This window comes from Penaeus chinensis, chromosome 2 (assembly GCF_019202785.1).
Source record: "Penaeus chinensis breed Huanghai No. 1 chromosome 2, ASM1920278v2, whole genome shotgun sequence".
NCBI lineage: Eukaryota > Metazoa > Arthropoda > Malacostraca > Decapoda > Penaeidae > Penaeus > Penaeus chinensis.
In genome coordinates this window covers 7,720,568-7,744,120 of record NC_061820.1, presented here as the reverse complement: position 1 = coordinate 7,744,120, position 23,553 = coordinate 7,720,568, and positions in this window count along the sequence as shown.

The following is a 23,553-nucleotide window of genomic DNA, read 5'->3' as shown; positions in this document are numbered from 1 at the left end:
ACCCTATGCGGTGCTTCCACTGCCAGGGTTATGGTCATGGAGCCAACACTTGCCGTTTTAAGGAAAATGGACAACCAAGAGTATGTGTGAAATGTGGTACAACAGGTCATCAAGGAGATGATAACTGTCCAGGTCCAATATGCTGTTACCACTGCAAAGAAGATCATGAAGCTTCTTCTAAGCAATGTAAAATGTACAAGTTTGAAAAAGAAGTATTGGTAATAAGGAGCAAGGAGAAAGTTAGTTTTGCAGAAGCAAAGCGGCATGCTCGTGTGCTGTTTGCACAGCCGGGTAAGTCCTTTGCCTCAGTTCTAGCCCATCCTCCTTCCCGCCATCCCTTACCCTCCAATACTTCTAACACCACACAAACTGCTACAACCTTTAAACCTCAGTCCACAAATGCTAAAAGTGCCTCTGGTGAGTTGCACCAGAAATGGAGTAGGAGTGATGGGTCTATTGAAGAGACTCCTCCTCCCAAAGTAAGGTCTTTGGAGCCATCAGTTAAGGCTTCAGAGGCCTCAACGGTGACAGCTTCAGCTGCCACCACATCCATGGGGGCCTCTGCTGCTAGGCAGAATCCCCCTGAAGTAAAGGCTCAGGTACGCCATTTGCACAGGCAGAGGAATCCTGAGCCTGTTCAAAAGACTCTTCATAGAGTCGGGTCTTTGGAGCCACCAGACAGGGCTCCTGAGGCTACCACATCCACAGGGGCCTCCGCTGCTAGACAGAATGCTCCTGAACCGAAGGCTCAGGTCCGTCCTTTGCCCAAGCAAAGAAATTCTGAGCCTGTCCAAAGGAAGCCTGTGGAAACTAGTTCCACAGTTAAACAACCCATCAAAAGGTACTCCCAAGATGCTGGAAAGGGACAGCCTAAAGGTGTGGGGCGGGCCTTAACCACAGGTGCTGCCAAACACCTTATGAAGTAGTTTGTCAACCTGAAGAACTAGATACCCTAATCCAATGGAATTGTCAGGGAATTCATGCAAAATGGGAAGAACTACAACATGTAATCCAGTGTGTGTATGCCTACAAGAGATTATGATCAGGGTAAATCGTCCAATTTCTCTGAGAGGATTCCAAGTTCAAGCCCATTATGGGACCTTTGATAATGGACCTCATGGAGGAGTAGCAGTGAGGGTACGTCAGGATACTCCCTTCCAGACCATCCACCTGCAGACGACACAGCAGGTGAAGGCTGTGAGAATAGGCTTGACACGACCTTACACTGTTGCATCCATCTACCTCCCTCCACATAATCTCAACATAGATGATTTGGAATATTTACTTGGGCAGTTGCCTCATCCATTTCTACTCTTGGGAGACTTCAATGGTCGGCATCACCTCTGGGGAGACACTTTGTGCAACCCTCGAGGAAGGGCCTTGGAGTCCTTGTTCTCAAGAGTAGATGCAGTTTTACTGAACAGTGATGCACCCACACATTTCCAAATTCAAACTGGAACATTCTCCAATATTGACCTGTCAATTGGTTCACCTGATTCACAGTTGAATTTCACTTGGCAGGTCATGGAAGTGACCACTATCCAATACTTTTGGAGGAGGTGAATGGTATTCCAGCCAAGGGAGTGCAGAGATGGCGACTTGAACATGCAGACTGGAATCTTTTTAGATCAACTGCAGTATTGCAAGGATCTGTGAATGATTTCCAGTGTGTTCAAGATGCTGTTAATCACTTAACATCACGAATTCACCTTGCAGCAGAAGCATCAATTCCCAGAAGTAGCGGGCAGTACCCTCGACCTCCGATACCATGGTGGTCTGATGAATGCCAACAAGCTGTCAGAACAAGAAAAGCTGCATTAAGGCAGTTGAAACGACGCCCAAGCGATCTGACCTTGATCCAGAACAAAAAGACCGAACCAAGGCCAGGCGAGTGCTAAAGGAGGCTAGGCGGACATCGTGGAGACAATATGTCTCCTTAATTAACTCTGGGAGCCTCTTAGCATGGGTGTGGGACAAGGTGCGTAAGATCGCTGGAAAGGCACATCCATATCACCACCTGCTCTGAAAATAGATGGTATAATCCTGACAGACAAAACAGATGTTGCAAATGAGCTGGCAAAATCCATGGCAGAGGTCTCCTCTGGAGCATCTTACACTGCCCGATTCTCCACTCTTGGGCTGAACAGGAACGACACACAGTGTCGTTCTTCAGTAGCACTGCAGCAGAACTTCCATACAACTTTCCATTTTTGCGCAAGGAGATGGACTCTGCTTTGCAGCTCTGCCGTAAGACTGCCCCAGGAAATGACGATATTCCATACCAAATGATATCTCACTTACCGGAGAGTTCCCAAACGTTCCTGTTGGATCTATTCAATAGGATCTATAGGGAGGGCACAGTGCCATCCACATGGAAAGAAGCTATAATCATTCCTGTCCCTAAACCTGGCAAGGATGCTTCTATACCAGGGAATTATAGACCAATTTCTCTTACCAGCTGCATCTGCAAGTTGATGGAGAAAATGGTAAACTTCAGGTTGACATGGCTGCTAGAAAAGGAAAACGTACTGACTCCATATCAATATGGGTTTAGAAAACTGAGATTGACCACAGATGCACTTGTAAGGATGGAAACTGCTATACAGAATTTCTTTACACAGCGACGTCATGTGTTAGCAGTCTTCTTTGACCTTGGAAAGGCTTATGATACTACTTGGAAGCATGGCATACTCCTGAAGCTGTATGACATTGGTTTAAGAGGAGCATTGCCTACCTTCGTACAAAGCTTCCTTGCTGACAGGAAGTTTAGAGTGAGGGTGGGAAACAGCTTCTCTAACTTGGAAAACCAGCTAGAAGGGGTCCCACAAGGGAGTGTCTTAAGTGTGACCCTGTTTGCCATTGCTATAAATGACATCGTAAAGGTCGTTCCAAGTGCTGTCTCATGTAGTCTGTATGTAGATAACTTTACACTTTACTGCTCAGGAGGAAGCTTACAAGATGTGCAAGGGCACATGCAGACTGCAATAAATCAGGTTGTGCAATGGGCAACATACCATGGGTTCAAATTTTCTCCAAGCAAGTCCATGGCTATGCATTTCCACAAACGGGAAAAGTTTCATCCTTCCCTCTATTTAGGAGCAAACCCACTGCATTTTGTCCAAGAGGTAAAGTACTTGGGTCTAATTTTTGACTCAAGGCTTACATGGGCTCCTCACATTAAACAGTTGAAGGTGAAAGCTACAAAAGCGCTTAGTATTTTGCGGGTTCTTTCACACCTATCTTGGGGTGCAGACCGCACAACGCTTCTGCGGCTTTACCGAGCGCTTATTCGTAGTAAAATTGACGATGGATGTGAGGCTTATTCATCTGCAACTCCCACTGTTCTCCGGATGTTGGACTCGGTTCATAATGAAGCTCTGAGAATTTGTATAGAGGCTTTCAGGTCTTCACCTGTGGAGTCCCTGTATGCTGAGAGTGGAGAACCACCTCTTTCATTACACAGGAACTACATGAACCTAATTTACTACACGAGACTACAAAGGATTCCGGGATCTCCTACATCCAGATTGGTTTTCAACCCCCTTGATGATAGCCGATCCTATGGTAGGAGAATGAGGAATCTTGTGGAAGATCTTAATTTAAATCTCACAAAGGTTCTGGCTGTTGGAACTTCCCAAGTCCCCCCTTGGACTAATCAAGTCGAGCTCGATTTGGTCGGAATCGGGAAAGGGGAGAGATCAGAAGCAGAAGTCAGAGAGATATTTCTTCAACACACTTCTAAGTACCAAGGATCATATGCAATATATACAGATGGTTCGAAATCTGAAAATGGTGTGGGCTTTGCAGCAGTGAGCAGAAGGAAGACTGTATCTGGCAGTCTTTCTCGATCAGCCTCGATTTTCACTGCAGAGTTACATGCCATCCTTGCAGCAGTCAAGATGATTAAAGATCTTACAAACCATTCCGTTGTAATATATTGTGACTCTCGTAGTGCCCTGTAAGCAATCAAGAGCTTAAACTCGTCACATCCAGTGGTGAGGGAGGTTCAAGATTGGCTTGCACTGATGTCAGCACGTAAAAAGAAAACTCTCTGGGTGCCAGCACATGTTGGTGTCAGTGGGAATGAACGAGCTGATCAGAAGGCCAAGGCAGCTGCAACTCAGCCCTGTGATGCTCGTTTTCCTCTCCCACACACTGACTTGAAACCAAGCATCAGTTGTCTTCATGATAAATGGAGGGAACAATGGAGGCATACCTCTAGAAATAAACTGCAAGAGATTAGAGATGACCTTGGCAGTTGGGTGACCAGCATCCACCCTAACCGACAAGTAGAAGTTGTAATAACAAAGCTGAGAATCGGGCACACAAGACTGACTCATGGGCCGATGATGGCTAAAAGTGAAGCACGCTGTGAGGAATGCCAAGAGCCATTAACGGTCGCACATGTAATGGAAAGATGTGCAACATTCTCAGACCAAAGAGGAAGGTACTTGTCTCCCCCATATACACTAAAAAATGTATTGGGGGAGGACTGTGACATAGAAGGTCTTATTAGTTTCCTTAGGGAAACTAATATTTTCAATAAAATTTAGTTATGCATAATGTTTATGCAATAGTTTTTTAGACATTTAGAGCATAATATCTATGCTTCGATTTGTAATATAATATTTATTGTTATTTATGACATTTATTGATAGAGTTTTAACGTTTTAAATATTTTAATATTTTTCAGTCTAACAAGGTGTTCGCCGCTAATGACCTTAGCTGTTGACGTGGCAGATAATTTTAAATAATCAATCAATCCTGCTGCCAGACCAATCCATCTACTGACGTTTTTGTCTGACAACCCAGAGAGAGTGACTATGCAAAGATCTCTGTGACTTCAACACCCGCACCGTAAGCAGGGATCGACTGAATGCATTCCCATAACAGGATCCCTCTAGACCCAAGGGCATTCATTGCTGATGAATGCATAAAGAGCTGCCACCGGTGATTCCAGAGACTCAGATAGGATAGGAACATCATTGGCAAATTCAAGGTCTGAGACTCTGATATTGACCAGTGACCCCCCACACTGACTTTGGATAGTAGCTTTGTGCATTATCCAACCCATGCAGGTGTTGAAAAGTGTTGATGGAAGGACACAGCCTTGTCTCACCCCTGAATGAACAGGGAAGAAGTTTGACAGGCCCCCACCACACTTTACAGCACTTTTAATATCGGTATATAGGCTGTGAGGAGGGCTTAGAGTTCAAATTTCCCAGGGCCTGGTAGGCAGGGCAATGGTCATTTACCAAGAAATAGCCCTAACCTCCTCAGCAAGATTCCTGATGAACTGTTCCTTGTCACTTCTCAGCAGTGTCTGAGACCAACACACCAAAGACTGAAATAAGTACTGATGATCATTTAGCTAAGCCATGCAACACACTTCAGTGGCCTCCAAAGTCTCCAGGGAAATGAAATTCTGGCTTGCCCTATGGCCTACGCCAATGGACTCTTGCGCTGCTTCAAGTGTTTTGTGCTTGAAGGACTCCCACAGAGCAGGTTTTCAAGTTCTGTGAATCAATCAGAGACTCCTTTGGCAAACCCACGGGCACACTCCTCCTCCCTCAATCTGTTCAAATGAAACACCCTAGAGTAGCCATTGGAGGGACAAGCAGTCTTGAAGTGGATACATAGAGTAGCCACTACCAGCCTATGGTCAGTACCACAAAACTCAGCACTCCTGTAAACCCAGCAATTCTGAAGGATCCTGGAGGAGACTGTTCTCATTACTGGGATCAGCTCCCAAGCCATGGGCGCCAACAGACATCTCCTAGCCAGCTCGATCACAGCCGGATACCGCATTGAAGTCGCCCTGATCAATGCGAATATCTCACTGGGACAATTGTCTGCCACAGATGTGAGTTTGGCATAGAATGTTTCTTCCATATCAAGTTTGCAAACACTGGTAGGAGAGTACACAGCAATAAGAGAAATGAAGACAAACGCATGCTTCAGTCTCAATGCCATAATACGTTCATCAATTGGTGTTACTTCAACTACCGATGGTTGAAGTCGGCTGGAGATGGTTACAGCTACTCCCTGGAGGTGGTGACCATCGCCACGTCCCGACCTCCAAAAGGGCAGGCACCTTAATTCCAAACCACTCCAATTCCCTAGATAACAGAGGTAACCGTTCGTCCTGCCGCAAGGACCGGATGTTCCAAGCGCCCGGATACCTCGCCTTGGGTCCGGGTGAACACCACCTCTGCCACCCCCGTTGACGCTTCCCCAACTAAAGAGGGCCGGCAGGTTGTGGGGCCTAACGTCCGCCTGTAGGTTCCCTTAGGCTTTCCCCCACAGACCTTATACACGTGTGTGTATATACTGGGTGGGTGCTTCATGCTCAGGGTGATGTGAAGCAATGATGTGGTAGCTACTAACAGGACCTTGATGAATACCATGTTGTCTCGTTGACCTTGCTCTGTCAAATAAAAAATCGTTGCCAGTGACATAATCCAGACAAGTCGAAGCGAAATATATATAAAAAATATAAGGATATGTTTGTGAAAAGATAAACTATAGGATAATATCACAAAAAAATAGGAAACGAAACATATATATGTAATAGTTACAGCAAATCAATGAACAATAATCAACAATAGTCATTATCTTAACAGACATGATTTGAAGACAAGAGTAAAGGGAAACTTACCAAGTGGGAAAATACGAATAACTGATCCTAAACACGCAAGCTCTGACTTTTATATCCTTCATAGCTCCGCCTCCTTGCGTGACCCCAGCCAATGAAAAGTCGGAGTCAGAAACTATGTGTGCGTGAATAATAATAATAATGATAATAGTGATATCAGTAATACCAACAACAAAACAACAATATAAACAATAAACATCACAATAATAATGATATGAGATAATGTTGATAATCAAATGCAACACACACACATACATACGTACAAGCACACGGATATATATTATAAAATGCATATTCATAGAATATATACACATATCTGTCTATCTATCTATATTCATACATAAATCTATTTTTATATATGTATATATACTCATGTTATATACATATATATATAGATATACATACACATACCGTATATATATACACACACGCACATACATATATATATATATATATATATATATATATATATATATATATGCATATATGTAAGTATATATATGTATGTATGTATACACACACGCGCATATATATATATGCACATATAGTTATACGTAATATATATGTGTATATATACTGCACACAGACGCATACACTATATATATACATACTATGTATATAAATAATGTATGTATATGATATACATATATTATATATACATACTGAGTATATATATAATGTATGTGTATCATATACATACACATATATGTGTATACATATATATGTATGTATACACAAACATATATGTGTGTATTTTATACACATATGCATGTATATATATAATATACAAAATTCAAACCAGTTCACTACTAATTTTGTGGTATGACACAGTGCCCCATCCTGTAAGAAAACATTAGCCTCACATTTTGACAGACAGTCAAGTTCGTCCAAGATAAGTTCAAAATAGCTGCAATGGTTCATACGAATGTTCTTGGGCAAAATAATTGATTTTCCAATCCTATAATATGAAAAACAAACAAACGAACCATGAGTGAGTCGGGGTGTTTCCCCTTGTAGCTTATATTGCGAAGGTCAGTGGGGTTACTGTCAGGGTAGCGATGCACTCTCCCCATCTGGTTGTCCAACGCTCATAAAATCCCTAATCTTTATATTGGGATACAAAAGCCAGTTATTAGACGTGTGGGGCATGTGTTAGCTACATGATTTAGGTACAGTTTTGCGATTACAGTACCCTAGTTTTCTTGTTGTTTTTTTTATTCTCTTACTATTCATTTATTTCCTCCCGCTAGCAACTGTGGGTTCTTTTCCTTATCTCCCGGCTTGTGATGCTAGGTTGGGCCTCTGTCTGTCTGCCAATAACATTTAAAGTCCTCTGGCTTACTTTCCCCTTAGTGGGTTGAGGGATGCAATAACGAGATATTTTTTTGGTCCACCGATTTTTGAGTGGCAGTCCTGTGTTTGTTGAAATTTTCTTGTTATATTTGTTCTTCACCATCGCACATGCAGCTGCAGTCTGGGCTTCTTTCAGCAGCTTTCTTAACTTCATAATGGATAGAAATGAGGTGGAAGTGAGAATTGGTAGCAATGAAAATGAGGCGCTAATCAGGGCGCTAAGTAAACAAAAACTTGATAAGGTAATGGGTGTATGGCGCTGGCCGGGAAAATTCATCCTACACGAAAGCAGTCGACACAGTAGGGTTGAGGCACTATTCTTTCTCCGATTGTCGCAAATGAAAAGTATAGAGGGGTGGTAGTGTAGTGACCTATTTTAAGGGAGTTGACCAAAAAAATTATAGTGCCCCAACAGTTCAAGCTCGTCCCCTGTAAAGAGACGCATTCGAGGCGATTGCGTTCTTGTTATTTGTTTCAATAATCTTTTTTTTTTTTTTTTATGTTTTAGAGGCTGTCATTTATATACAAACGTAATCATTTTTTTTTTTCTTTTGATTTATTGTATAATATTGTAAAAGTTTGATGTTACGTTTTATATATTCCCATCTTCTATTTTCGTTTCGTTTTAACGTTTATGTAATTCTATGTTTTTATACTTTTATTTCGTAAATTTTTACTTACATATTGTAAGCAAACCAAAACATTTTAAAGAATTTATAGTCACTCTTGATTGTAAACAAGAAACAGACATTCGGCTTTCGCCTTAGGCGATTGTCTGTTTACACCCACACAAGTGTCAGATTCCTTATAGCTTGCGTCCGATCTCTGGAACCTTGGGTCGTTGCAAAGTCCACCGAGTCTCCGTTGTGAAAGATAAGCAGAGCTTTGTTTATGACCAAAGGACGTAAGGTTGTCAATATTTAAAAGGGATGTTCTTTGCTTTCTCATTTTGAGCTTTGTTTCACTGGCCCGTCGTAGAATTTTTTCATGTTCTTTTATTTCATATTCCGTAGTCTTTTGTTTCTATTATGTTATTTTATTTTATTTAAGTTCTGCTTCAATTTTAGGTTTTCTGCTGTTTTATTATATATGTTTTATTTTTGCTCATTTTCACTTCTAAGCTTTTACCAATTATATTTTATTTGATTTTTGCTCCCTTTAGTTCTGCTTCATTTTTAAGTCTTTCACATGTTTTATTTACAGTTTGGTTTTGGTTCAATTTATTTTAATTGCCTTATATTTTTACTTGTGTTTTATGAACTATATTGAATTTCAGTATTATGCATTTAAGTAGTTCGGTTTTAATCGCTCACTAGTTTGTATTTAGTCTTTTGTCTCAGTTTTAGCCACTTTTGTTCAACTTTCTCTTAATAAATATCGTAAGGTTCATTTTGTTTTCAGTAAACCTCCGTCCTGCCAACTACCTCAAACATTAAAAGATTTCATGGGGAACATCAATGATGACAATCTTGCTGACTCTGCTGAATCACTTCTGTAAACTCGCGGCGGGTGAAGCTGTGCCGATTGTCGCGCCTTCCGCCACCACCAGTAGTGTATATACACACACACGCGTGCGAGGTGTGTTAAAAAAGTATCCGACCTTGGATTTTTGTGCGCAAACAAATGAGTCATGCAAACTGCTAATAAATGAAGATTAGTCATTGCCGTCGTTTATATATATATATATGCATATATACATACATATACATATATATATCTATATCTACACACACATATGCATATATATATGCATATATATCCTTCTATCTATCTATATATCTCTATCAGTCAATCATATATATATATGATTACACACGCGCACACACACATATATGTGTATATACATAAAAATGTCTATCTATCTATCTATATGAATACACACGCACACGTACATACACACATAAATAAATAGATATATAAATAATGTATATATAATATATATCCATATATATATACGTGTATGTATACGTATATATGCATATGTATATCAAAATAAATATATATATACATACATAAATGTATACATACATAAACATTTATGTGCGTATACACACACAGACACACACGCACACACACATATATAGCATATATTCACATATACAGATACACCCACACCCATACCCACACACACATATATGATATATATACATATATATCTTTATCTATGAGTATGTATATACATACAGCATACATTTATATATATATATACATCTATATCTTTATTTATGAGTATCTGTATATATGTATATTTATTTTTGAGTATATATATGTATATGAAATAAACATTATATATATTTATGAATACCCACACTGCATATGTGTGTGTATGTACTCACATACACACAGTGGATAGGAGGATAAAGAGGAGGGACAAAGGATAAACAAGAGATGATTCGAGTTATTTTACAGAAGGGAAATGGTTGGTTACATATTTTGACACTGGAGTTGAACAATAAGCAAAATAAGAACGCTATCAGCTGAGGATGCAGATATCGGAGGCAGAGTCAGGGGGAATAACGCGTTGATGTGATGCTTACGGCCGTATCTCGTGGCATTGTTACTTGTAGTAACAGTTACCAAAATAATAATGAGCACATTTTACAGCTGCGAAACGGGAAACCCCAAACTCTAGAGAACCTTAAGTGGCAGTTTTAACTTGGGTTTAACTTGGATTCCACTGTTATAAGTAGAAATAAGACGTAAAAATATTGTATATTTAATTTTGGCCACTCACGACACAAACATATGTATAAAAAGAATTTGACATCACGAGTTTTATATCATTTAATATAAATTATTTTAATAAACGACAACCGAAGATGGATATTTCTTAAAAAATGACTATTTATAAAGATTGATCAATAATGAACAGATATAAATTAGAAGTGCTAGCCGAAGTGCCATGAACAGTTGATAAGTAAATATATACATGCAGCTTTTTTTTTAACCAAATCGGAAATGGAAACATGGATGTTTCCTTTAAATACTCCTTTTTCTATTAACTTATATAGTTATTAACTTATATAGTTCGTTTTCTTTGTATATGAATATGATCATTTGATAAATAGTAACGAAGTTAAGAACGATAATGATGATACTAATGATGATGATAATAGTAATCGTAATAGTAGTAGTAAAAATTTGTGAGAGTAAAAGTGATAGTGGTGGGGGTATGGCCCCCCGGACCCCACTCTTCCTCCTTGGGAGGTATGCCTGGTTGTGCCGAGGCGTCGCCCGGCCGGAAGCTCACAAATGGGGTCAATCTACGGCGAGCGTGCCGTGTAGCGGCCTGGAACATCCTCAGTCTCTCGGAGGATGATCGACTGTCTTTGTTGTCGGGGGAACTGGGGAGGCTGGCGATTGCCATCACTGCTCTCTCTGAGGTGCGACGGCCTGGTAGTAGTGAGACCAGTAGTAGGGGTTATACCTACTACTAGTCTGGCTGTAGCAATGGTGCGCGCGGTGGCTGTCTCTGACCGCTTCTGTTCCTCAGTTAAGAAGGTTACCCCTGTTGACGAGCGCATTTTGCTTGTGAGAATGAAATACACTTTGGGCTTCTTATCTCTAGTGGCAGTTTATGCTCCTACTGAGGGAAGTGGGCTCGAAGAGAAAGAGATGTTCTACACCAAACTTGATTCTATAGTGGATCAACGTCCCCGGGGGGACACCTTCATGGTCTTGGGGGACTTCAATGCGGTCAGTGGCACTGACAGGGAAGGATACGAGTTATGCATCGGTCCCTATGGCTCTGGTACTAGGAACATCAATAGCTTATACCTCTTAGACTTCGCAAGACCTAGGAGGTTGAGGATTGCGGGCTCATGGTATTGGCGTTGTAGCTAAAGAGATCGACCATATTCTTGTGGATACTCGCTGGAGGATCCTTCAGAACTGTAGAGTTTATAGGAGTGCTGAGGTCTTTGCTACCGACCACAGATTTGTTGTTGCAACACTAAGGCTCCACCTCAGAGCTAGACGCATCCCGAGATCTCACCAGTAGGTGTTCAATCTCGAGAGGCTCAAGAGTGAGGAGGTGGCTCAGCAGTATGCAGTTGCGGTCTCAAATCGGTTTGAAGTGCTTGGCACTCTACAGGACTCTGCTGAACTGTGGGATACCTTTAAGCAGGAAACTCTGTCAGCAGCTCAACTGGGTTCGGTGAGGGCAGAGGATGGTCGCATTGTGTCAGAGCCGAGTGAGTATAGGGCCCGCTGGGCTGGGTGCTTTGAGCAATTGTATAGGGTAGATCCCCCGTCTTCACAACTCCTGTTGGCTGGCACACAGGCACTAGTGGCTGATCCACCAATCAGTGAGGCACCACCTTCCATCGAAGAGGGGAGAAGGGCGGTCTCAAGGCTGAAGAGTGGAAAGGCTGCTTGTGTCTGTGAGATTGCTGCAGAGTTGTTGAAGGTGGGTGGAGAATCAATGATCTGTGGTTTGCATGCAGTCCTGACTGCCGTTTGGGAGACTGGTACCATTCCTCCTAACTGGAAAAGGGGCTTGCTCATTCCTATCTGGAAAGGGGACCAAAGGGACTGTGGCAACTACAGAGGTATTACATTGCTCAGTGTACCAGGCAAGGTCCTCGCTCATCTGCTTGTGGGACGAGTGCGTGACCACTTATTACGAGCACAGAGACCTGAGCAGTCTGGTTTTACACCCAAGAAGTCAGCTGTAGACCGTGTCTTAGCGCTTCGTGTCCTTGTGGAACGCCGACTTGAGTTTCAAAAAGGTATACTTGCAGCTTATGTTGATCTCAAGAAGGCTTTCGACTCAGTGCACCGGGAGAGTCCGACTCAGTGCACCGGGAGAGTCTCTGGAGCCTACTGGGTCTCCATGGGATCCCCCCTTGGATGATTAGTTTGCTGTCTGGCCTGTATACAGATACCGAGAGTGCTGTCAAGTGTGGGGAGGGCATCTCTGCCTTTTTCCCGGTGTCTGCCGGGGTGAGATAGGGATGTGTCCTGGCCCCAACCCTTTTCAATACTTATATGGACTGGATACTTGGCCGTGCCGTGAACTGTAGTTCCTGTGGGGCATCAATTGGTAATTTCAAGGTCACAGACCTTGACTTTGCCGATGATGCAGTGATTCTAGCAGAGACATTGGAGGTCCTGGAAGTAGCTCTTGAGGCGCTGCATGAAGAGGCGAAGCCGTTGGGACTCTCAGTCAACTGAACCAAGACCAAGGTTCAGGAATTTGGGGACTTATTGGATGTCGATGTTCAGTCGGTGCTTGCCTATGGCGAGAACATTGAGGTCTTGGATAGCTTCACTTATCTTGGTAGTGTAGTGCAGAGCGACGGAGGTTCCGACTGGGAAGTCACTCGACGACTTGGACTGGCCTACGGCGTTATGTACTCACTCAATAGGAGTATTTGGCGCTGCCGGTATTTGACTAGGAGAACTAAGATCAGGCTCTTCAGAGCACTGGTGATCCTGGTCTTACTCTATGGGTGTGAGACCTGGACACTGAACAGTGCTCTGAAGGCCTGTCTTGACTCCTTTGGTACTAAGTGTCTGTACAGAATCATGGGGTATACCTGGAGGGACCATTTGTTCAATCAGAGGATACTCCACGAGACTAATTCCAGACCTATAACCAGTCAGATACGAGAGCGCCAACTTCAGCTCTATGGGCATGTGGCTCGTTTTCCTGAGGAAGATCCGGCTCATAGGGTCATCTCCGAGAGGGTTGACCCAGGCTGGAGAAGACCAAGGGGAAGGCCACGGAACTCTTGGCAGAAGCAAATCGATCAGAACTGCCAAGATGTGCTGGGGGTGGGAAGGAATGCTGCATGGAGGCTTGCTCGGAGGGAACCCAGGAGGTGGAGGCAAAGGTTGGGCGCGGCAAAGCGCAGCCATGCGTATGCCCCCTTATGATGATGAGGATAGTAATAGTAGTGATGATGATGAGATGATCATGAGAATGTTGCTAATGATGATAGTAATAGTAATGATAATATTGAGAATAACAATGATAATTATTATGATGATAAAATGATGATAAAAACTACAACAATAATAATAAAGTAATTATGATGATGACAATAATGGTAATAGTAAAGATAATAATGAGAATAACAATGATAATTATTATGATGATAAAATGATAAAAACTACAGTTATAATCATAAAACAGTCATGATATTAATAATCACAATAACTATGATAACTATAATAATAACAATAATAATTATAATGGTAATAATAATAATGCTATCAGTAAGTTTTCGTATCGATGGTGAAGATGGTAATAGCAATAATAATAATGATAATATAATAAAATCATCGAGGAAATGACTAAAGACTACACAAGATCAAAAATAATACATTTGCAAGTAAAATGCTACAAGATAATGCTTAGGAAGACAATATTGTAATAAAACGAGTAATAACAATTGGAAGACAAGAATGATTAAACATCATATATATTTTTTCTCTATCTGCATATATACATACACACATACATACATATACATAGAAATGTATATATGTATGTATATATATAAACATACACATATGTGAATTCATGTATGTATATATACATCAATATCTATAGCTATATCTATCTATATATACATGTGTTTGTGTCTATGTGTGTATGTGTTATCTGTATATATGTATAACTGGAAATTTATTATGGAGGTTTATAACTCATGTGAAAATGAGGTGGTTCGTTGCCCTTTGCCAAAGCGCCGAAAATTCGCAGGCCGCGGCGATCGCTTGGCCTCTGCCCTAAACCCATCAATTTCTAAATGTTGATATAATCCATTTTTTTATTTGTCTAATAAATATACCCTCGTTAATATACAATATGCAACGATTATATATATATTTATGATAAACAAACATAGACATATATGTGTGTGTATGGATAAATGTATATATATGTACAAACAAACGTATATCTATGTGTGTGTATATATATGTATATATGCATGTCTGTTATGTATGCATATATATGTATAAGTATGCACATACATACACACAAATTATATATATATATATATATATATATATATGTATATACACACACATGTCTATATATACATCTATATATATTTATATATGATACATAAATTATGTGTCTGTATATATACATATATATATGTTTATATATACATACATATATATATATATATATATATATATATAATTTACATACTTATATATACCTATATATACATATGAATGTACATATATGTATATGTATACATATATATGTATATATATGTGCAAATATATACATATATGTATATATACATATATCTACATGAAAAAATATGTGTGTATATATACATATACTATACACACACATTTGTATACTTTTACATGTATGTATATATACATGTAAATTTATAAATATATGCATATAGATATATTGACACAAACACAAACACAGTAACGTGTACACAAAGATGAAAGGAAAACAGCCACAGTAAGAAAATTAGATTGAATTGTAACGTTTCGAACTCTTCACGAGTTCCTCTTCAGACGAATGATAAACCAATAATGGATACAAGGAGAGAATTTTGACAAGAATGTATAGTGGTAGAGAGACAGAACGAACGAGTTGAATCAGGTCTCAGTACGACGGTCAAGGTCGAACAGTCTGGGGAAGGCTTTGCTAACTAACGAGGATTTAAGGTCATCCAAGCCCCATTGACCAGCACTCAAGTTAAAATTAGGCATTTTTCTAATTAATAGAGATTCTAACATTTTCCTTTCGTACGAATTAGCTAATTTATGAATTAATTTAGCGTTTTTCCAGTTAAGCTGGTGACCTTCATCACGCAAATGAACGAAACACGCATTTGAATCTCTGGCATATCTAACGTCACGTTTACGTTCACTTATTCTTTTCTCAAAAGCTCTACCGGTCTCACCTATGTAAAACTTAGGGCAAACATTACAGGGTATAGTATAAATACCGGGAGAAGTCCCCAGAGCACCGCTAGCCACATTGTGTTTAACCAAATTATTACGCAACGTGTTCGGGTACGTAAAAAGAATATCAATTCCAACGCCTTTAAACATGTGTCGTTTCTCATCGAGGGACGGGTTATACGGAATAATTAAAAGATTATTGTCACCATCCTGTTGAGTATTACGGGAATGATGTCGTATTGCAAAGTTGTGTGGTAGGCGTGGCAAGAGTTCTTTATTGCTAATATATTTATTTTAGATTTCATTTAGCATTTCCCTTTATTTATTATTAGCTTATTTCAATGTTCATATTTTCTCGGAGGCTCCAGGTTACAATTTAAATTGCTTAATATGGTTGTATGAAAGAAAAGAAATAAAGGTCAAGGTACACGGTGTATTTACAAGTAACACTCGTATTCTCAAATTCAAAATAATAATATATATCTCGAGATTTTCCCATGTGCTTACAAAATGCCGCTGAACAGGACAGGACTGGCATGCCATGGAAGCAGCTATGTTCGTTCTCTCTCCCTCTCTGCCTTGTCTGGGCAGAACGAGGGGTATATATACCAGCAATACCCGCCACTTCCAAGACAGTGCGGGCTCGTTTGCATACGCTAATCGTTGGTCTGCGTCTTAACTGGCGTTACGGCGCTGCGCTCGTTCCCGCGTTCACTACAATCATCTCCCACGGCAGAGGAGACGGATAGCCTCAGCGTCAGCTCATCAGGCGAAACCTCGCGGAAGAAGCGTTGAGTCTTCCTCCAGAACCCTATCCACGGGAGGCGGCCCATCAGTCTTCGGGATGTTCTGGCAGCCCTCAGCGCAGGTTCATGGGTTTCCGAAGTTCGTCTGAGGCTGGACGTCTTGACAACAATATTCACTGGCCAGGATCCAGGCAGGGACGGGATACAAACATGGAAACAATCAACTGCGGACACACAAGGCAGGTGTAACTCAAGACAATTAAGCAAACTGAAAAGAAACGACAATTAGTAAGGCACATAGGAGAAATCTGTATATTATTTTTTGATTTGAGATCGAGTAATCATAGGGTGCAACCGGGAAGAATCAAACCGAACAAGAGAATCAGACCGAACAGGAGAATCAAAATCCTGTGGCAACAATGAAAATTCAGCATCACAAGAAAACAACTTCAACTGGTTTGCATGAACCTTTCTTTCAGCAAACGGGGGAGACAAATCACGAACAATAAAAGTTACTGGACTGGTGATCCGACTTACTCTACATGGACCCAACCACCTAGGATTTAAGGCACGACTAACACCTTGAACTTGATCATAAGAACGCCGCAATACAAGAGATCCAACATCAATTTTCTGTTCACGAACTTTCCTATTGTAGTATTTTGCATTTTCTTCTCGTGTCTTACGGGAAGTCTCAGCTGCTATTTCTCGAGCTTTGAGAAGTTTGAGAAGATGCTCAGTACTTGTATCATCTTCATTCATGGTAACACGGTTTGTAAGCCCAATTGGATAAGAGCATGAATGACCCATAAACAGGAACAGAGGTTGGTTATTAATTGATCGGTGAAATGCAGTGTTAAGGGCATACCGCACTTGGGGTACATAGTCATCCCATGACAAGGGAGCGTCATCACATAGGATAGCTATTGCATCTTTTACACTTCTATTGCTTCTTTCGATCAACCCATTCGCCTGAGGATAGAATGGTGTTGTATAATGCATTTTAATACTTAATATGTCACAGACTTCAGAAAATAATCTATTTTTGAACTCTGAACCACTGTCTGTAGTCAGCATTCTAGGAACTCCAAATAGTGTAAAATAGTGTTCCACAAAGGCATCAGCTATTGTCTGGGCACTCTTATTTGGAAGAGGAATAAGTTGCAAATACCTGCTCATGTGGTCTATTATGGACAGAAGGTATCGATTTCCACGATATGAGCTGTGGAGATCCATCAGATCTGCACTTATCCTGTCCAAAGGAAAAGTGACAACAGGTATTTGAGAGAGTTGAACGTTCAGTTTTACAGTTCCTCTTCTTTTCTGACATGGAAGACAGGCATTAACATATTCCTTTGTAGCTGAAAGCATGTTCTGGAAATAATAATGCTCTTTTAGTTTGTGGTAAGTTCTAAAAATACCAGGATGAGTTGCTATAGCAGAAGCATGGGCAATTGTTATTGCTTCTTTCTGTAGTGCCTTAGGTATGACCAGCCTATGAATAATTTTGTCAGAACATACCTTTAGATGATATAACACACCATCTTTGAGTTCAAACTCATCCAAGAATGTTGGTAATTTTTTTCGTGGCAGTGCAGAGCCTCCCAGGAAATCTATAACCTCGTGCCACACTGGGTCTTTGAGTTGTGCCTCTCTTAAAACAGTTGGTTCAGCGAGAGCGAGGTCAATAGACGCAATATCACGGCTTAGAAGATCAGGGACGTGGTGAGTAGATCCCTTTCTATAAACAATGCGGTAGGAGTATTCCATCAGCTCATGGGACCAGCAAGACATACGTGGAGACTTGGTCCTTCGGGTGAAAATATAGGTCAATGGCCTGTGATCAGTTATAATGGTAAAAGATTTACCATAAAGATATGCATCAAAATGTCGCACAGATTCTATTATTGCAAGAGCTTCTAAGTCAGTAACGCTGTAACGAATTTCTGACCCTCTCAACTTACGCGAGTAATATGCAACAGCACAGGGGTTACCTTCAGAGTTAACTTGCATGAGACAAGAGCCTATTCCTATTCTTGAAGCATCTGTGTGGAGTTCAAAAGGTGTCGAGAAATCAGGTCTCTGCAATACTGGGGCGGTAGTTAGAAGATGTTGAAGTTGACGAAAAGCTGCATCATGTTCTGTATTCCATTTGAATGGCTGGCCTTTTCTGGTGAGAGAACTTAATGGGGCTGCTATAGTAGCAAAGCTTGGGATGTGGCGACGAAAGAAACCTACGCATCCAAAAAATCTGCGAACTCCGGTTACGTCTGTGGGTGGAGGAAGTTCATTAATGGACCGAACTTTATCTGGATCAGGAGATATGCCATTCACAGAAATTCTGAAACCTAGAAACTTAAAATCCTTTACAGCAAAGCTGCACTTATTCAAGTTCAGTTTTAGACCCGCTTTGTTCATTAAGGCCAGAGTTTCATTTAGATGATGGCAGTGTTCTTCGAAGTTATTAGAAAATATGATAACATCATCTAAATATGCTGGAGTATGTTTTCCTAGCACAGGAGATAAAACAAGGTTGATAATTCTTTGGAAGGTGGCAGGGGCAGTCTTTAAACCAAATGGCATTCGTCTGAACTGCCATAATCTGGACCCATCTGAAAAGGCGGTTTTCTCACGGTCTTCTGGAGCAACGTTTATACTCCAGTAAGCAGCTCTTGCGTCTAAGATACTGAAATAGGTGTTATCACGAAGATCATCCAGAATTTCATCAATTCTCGGTAATGGATAAGAATCACTTACCGTTTTAGCATTAAGATTACGATAATCAATACAGAAACGTAGATTTCCGTCTCGTTTCCTTACCAGCACAACTGGTGATGACCATGGAGAACATGATGGCTCTATGACTTTGGCATCCAGCATTTCCTGACAAGTCTTTTTAATTGCCTCTTTTGCAGAGTGTGGCAATCTCCACTGCCGGGTGCAAATGGGTGTATTATCTGTTGTAATAATTCTGTGTACTGCACCTGGAATAGTTCCAATCGTTGATTTTTCACCAGAAAACAAATTTTTATATTTAAGCAGGAGATCTTTCAATTTCTTACGCGATTGAGGAGGCAAATGTTTAAGTTTTTCTTCATCCATGGAGAAATCTGGGTCATCTGAATCAGAAATGGCGAAAACAGGAAGCTCATCTGAAACTGCTTCAACTTCTGCCAAGCGTGTGCCCGTGCGCAACTTTAAGGCATGAGTAGAGTCATTGACAATCCATATATCAATATTTCCATTTTTATTCTTTACTATGCTTCTTGGAATCATTATAGAAGTAATCAAACTTGAAACGAAGAGGTCACTTACATTTTCCAACACAGAAGAGTTAGACACTGAAGCACTAATAAAACGTCCGGAACGAGGAGGGCATACTGCGGTCCTTTGCACATGGGCATAAGAGGGAAATTGCCGATGTTCAAACAACTTCTGAAGAGAGATGGCAGAAACAGGTTTGGACGAGTTGACACTCTGGATACGGCATGAAACATTATCAGTATATTTCAGAGGTAATCTGACATCCTGCAGGATTAGATAAGATCTGCAAGGTGAACGTTTATGCACCATTTTAAAGTCAAATCTTCTCAGGAAGTCCATACCCAAGAGTAAATCACCAGGAAACTTGAGATAGTCCGTTATTACAAAACGATGTTTGCAACTCATACCTGCAATCTGGATATCAATGTCAACTTCACCTCCTGTTTGCAATGCAGATCCAGACACGTCTGTTAAGGACTTTACAGAGGGCCGTATTCTGCTGAATACATTTTGCAAAGAAGATAGTTTTACCAGAGAAACTGACGAGCCCGTGTCGATGAAAGCTTCCTTTCTGGTCTGATCACAAATTAACTGAATAAGTGGTCGTCCTGTAGGTGTATCAGAAATAGGATTAATAGATTTGGAAGAATTTAATGACAAACAATTAGATGTATCATTTTTTCCAAAACGCTTCTCAGAAAATGAATTATCAGATGGAACCGTTGCAACTGCAGACTTATGCATCTTAATGACATCCCGGGGTAATGCCTGCGGCTTCCACCGATGGGGTTGTCGATGAAGCCTGGCCTGCTGAAAAGGGACACGATCGACGTTGATGCCCAGGGTTACCACAACTCCAGCATACGTTACCGGGAGGTTTAGCTCTACAGGAAGCTGTGGAGTGACCCTTGCATTTATGGAAAGCGCAGTAAATTTCATCTTTGTCATTGGTAACTGCAACTTGCGAGCGAGAATTCTGCCTACGTGCAGATCTACAATTCCAAATTTTAGCTGCTGTATCTACCAAGTCGTCAACAGGAGCATCTGACTTTATCATGACCATCTCACGTAACCCAAGAGGAAGCGACTGCAAGAAAATTCTCGTAATCAACTCTTCAGCATTACCCACTGCTATTGGATTGATGAGGAGCTAACATAATTTCATTTAAGAAAGGGAAGAAGTCTACTGAAGTGCTTGTACCTCGGAATTTCTTTCTAACCAAATCTTTAAATTCTTGCCAAGTAGTTACACTTTCAAATAAAGGGGAGTTAATCACTAGCTCAGCAGCTCCCTTGCAATGTAACCTTGCCGTGTTTATTAATGTTGCATCATCTTTCACTCTCGTAACTAGTTCTATCTGTCTAAGCCAGTACTCTACTTCCATATTTCTCTTAAGGGGATTTGATGGGCTTCGAAGTAAGGTAATGAACTTTTCTCAAGTAAAACATTGGGCAATGGCGAGGGAAGGGGTGTTGAATATGCAAATTCTTTATGCGCGTTCGCAATTTCTAAGCAAGCACCGAGATTTTCGTTTTCTTTCTGCAAATCACTTAGTTTTTTCTCAAGCTCCTTACACTTGTTCAGGACTTCTTCGTATTTGTCATCACTCATGTCTAACGACTTATAATTTCTATTGCGAGTTTTTCTACCCATGATAAATGTAAAACGAAGGAACCCACAAGAGAACTTTAACCGAAAATAAAATATCAGTTACTCTAGTTGATATAAAGAAATACCAATAGCGATACCATTAGAATTAACCAGATACAAAGCTAGCCAACAATGCGACAATTCAAAGTTAATAAGACGAGAGAGATCTGCGAACACAAGAGGGTAACACTTGACTTGTACACGAATCGATATCAGAATACAGCATGAAATTAAGTTACAATTAGAAATTATCTAAATAAAGCAACAAGGGAGATTACGCTAGAAAGCACATTAGCCAAGGCTATTTTAGCTTATAAAGAAAGATAAGAGAAATGCATAAATAATTTTGATTTGTATTATCTGAATTAACCAAAGTACAAACCATACTAGAGCCAAAATAAGGAACTGTAACCTTATCTTACCGCTGCAACACCAATTGTCGTGTTGCAAAGTTGTGTGGTAGGCGTGGCAAGAGTTCTTTATTGCTAATATATTTATTTTAGATTTCATTTAGCATTTCCCTTTATTTATTATTAGCTTATTTCAATGTTCATATTTTCTCGGAGGCTCCAGGTTACAATTTAAATTGCTTAATATGGTTGTATGAAAGAAAAGAAATAAAGGTCAAGGTACACGGTGTATTTACAAGTAACACTCGTATTCTCAAATTCAAAATAATAATATATATCTCGAGATTTTCCCATGTGCTTACAAAATGCCGCTGAACAGGACAGGACTGGCAAGCCATGGGAGCAGCTATGTTCGTTCTCTCTCCCTCTCTGCCTTGTCTGGGCAGAACGAGGGGTATATATACCAGCAATACCCGCCACTTCCAAGACAGTGCGGGCTCGTTTGCATACGCTAATCGTTGGTCTGCGTCTTAACTGGCGTTACGGCGCTGCGCTCGTTCCCGCGTTCACTACAATGAGTGTAAAACTTCCATCTCGCAGATGAATGACCCTGCTTTAAGAAAAATTGAGGATAAATGAGGATTTAGAAAACGTATCAAATATGACGTCAATTTCTCGATCGATAAATTCATTATCACAAATCCTATTTGCTCTCAGAAACATGGACGAGACTACTGACTTCTTAACATATAACGGGTTTCACCTCTCCTTGAACTGGCAGGAAAAATGTATTTTTTACTAGTGCTATGAATATCGATGGTGCAGCTCAGCAAACTACCATCACGCATTCCTGCCCATCAAGGAAGCGGCTGAGCTGCAACCAATTCACTTTGCCACAGGAGATGACTTTGATTACAATAAAGATCTCACAATGGATGAGCTTGTCTGAGCCCTAGAAGCCTGTAGAGGAACATCCCCAGGCCCCGATGAGATTCGATATGAGATGATAAAGCATCTTAATCATAATGACATGATTAAGTTGCTAGAAGTGTACAATGAAATTTGGAGAAGAATTGTTAATAGTAGGCTATTGCATTTTTTAAATTCCAGTAATTTGCTAGTTGACGAGCAGTGCGGCTTCCGAAAGGGACGCCAAACTCTCGATCAACTAGTAAAGCTGGATCATCATTCAAGAGGCAATTGCCCCCAAAAAAATTTTGATTTCAGTATCTTTAGATGTAGAAAAAGCTTACGACATGACATGGCGATATGGCCTACTCGGAAAACTTTATGCTTTTGGATTACGTGGAAACTTGCCTTGTTTTATTCAAAATTTCATTTCTGACAGAACTTTTTCTGTCAAATTATTTTCTGGCAATGTCACTTTTTCGGACATTTTTGTACAGGCAAACGGGGTCCCACAAGGGAGTGTCTTGTCACCTACATTATTTCTATGTATGATAAATGACATCTTACCAGCTCCTCCTCGGAATCTTAAATACTCATTGTACGCTGATGATTGTGCATTGTGGCATTCTAGCAATAATGCAGAATTCTCAGCAAATCGCATCCAATTGGCACTGGATATGATTCATAACTGGGGCCTCCAGTGGGGTTTTAAGTTTTCCACTAGAAAGAGTATTTGGG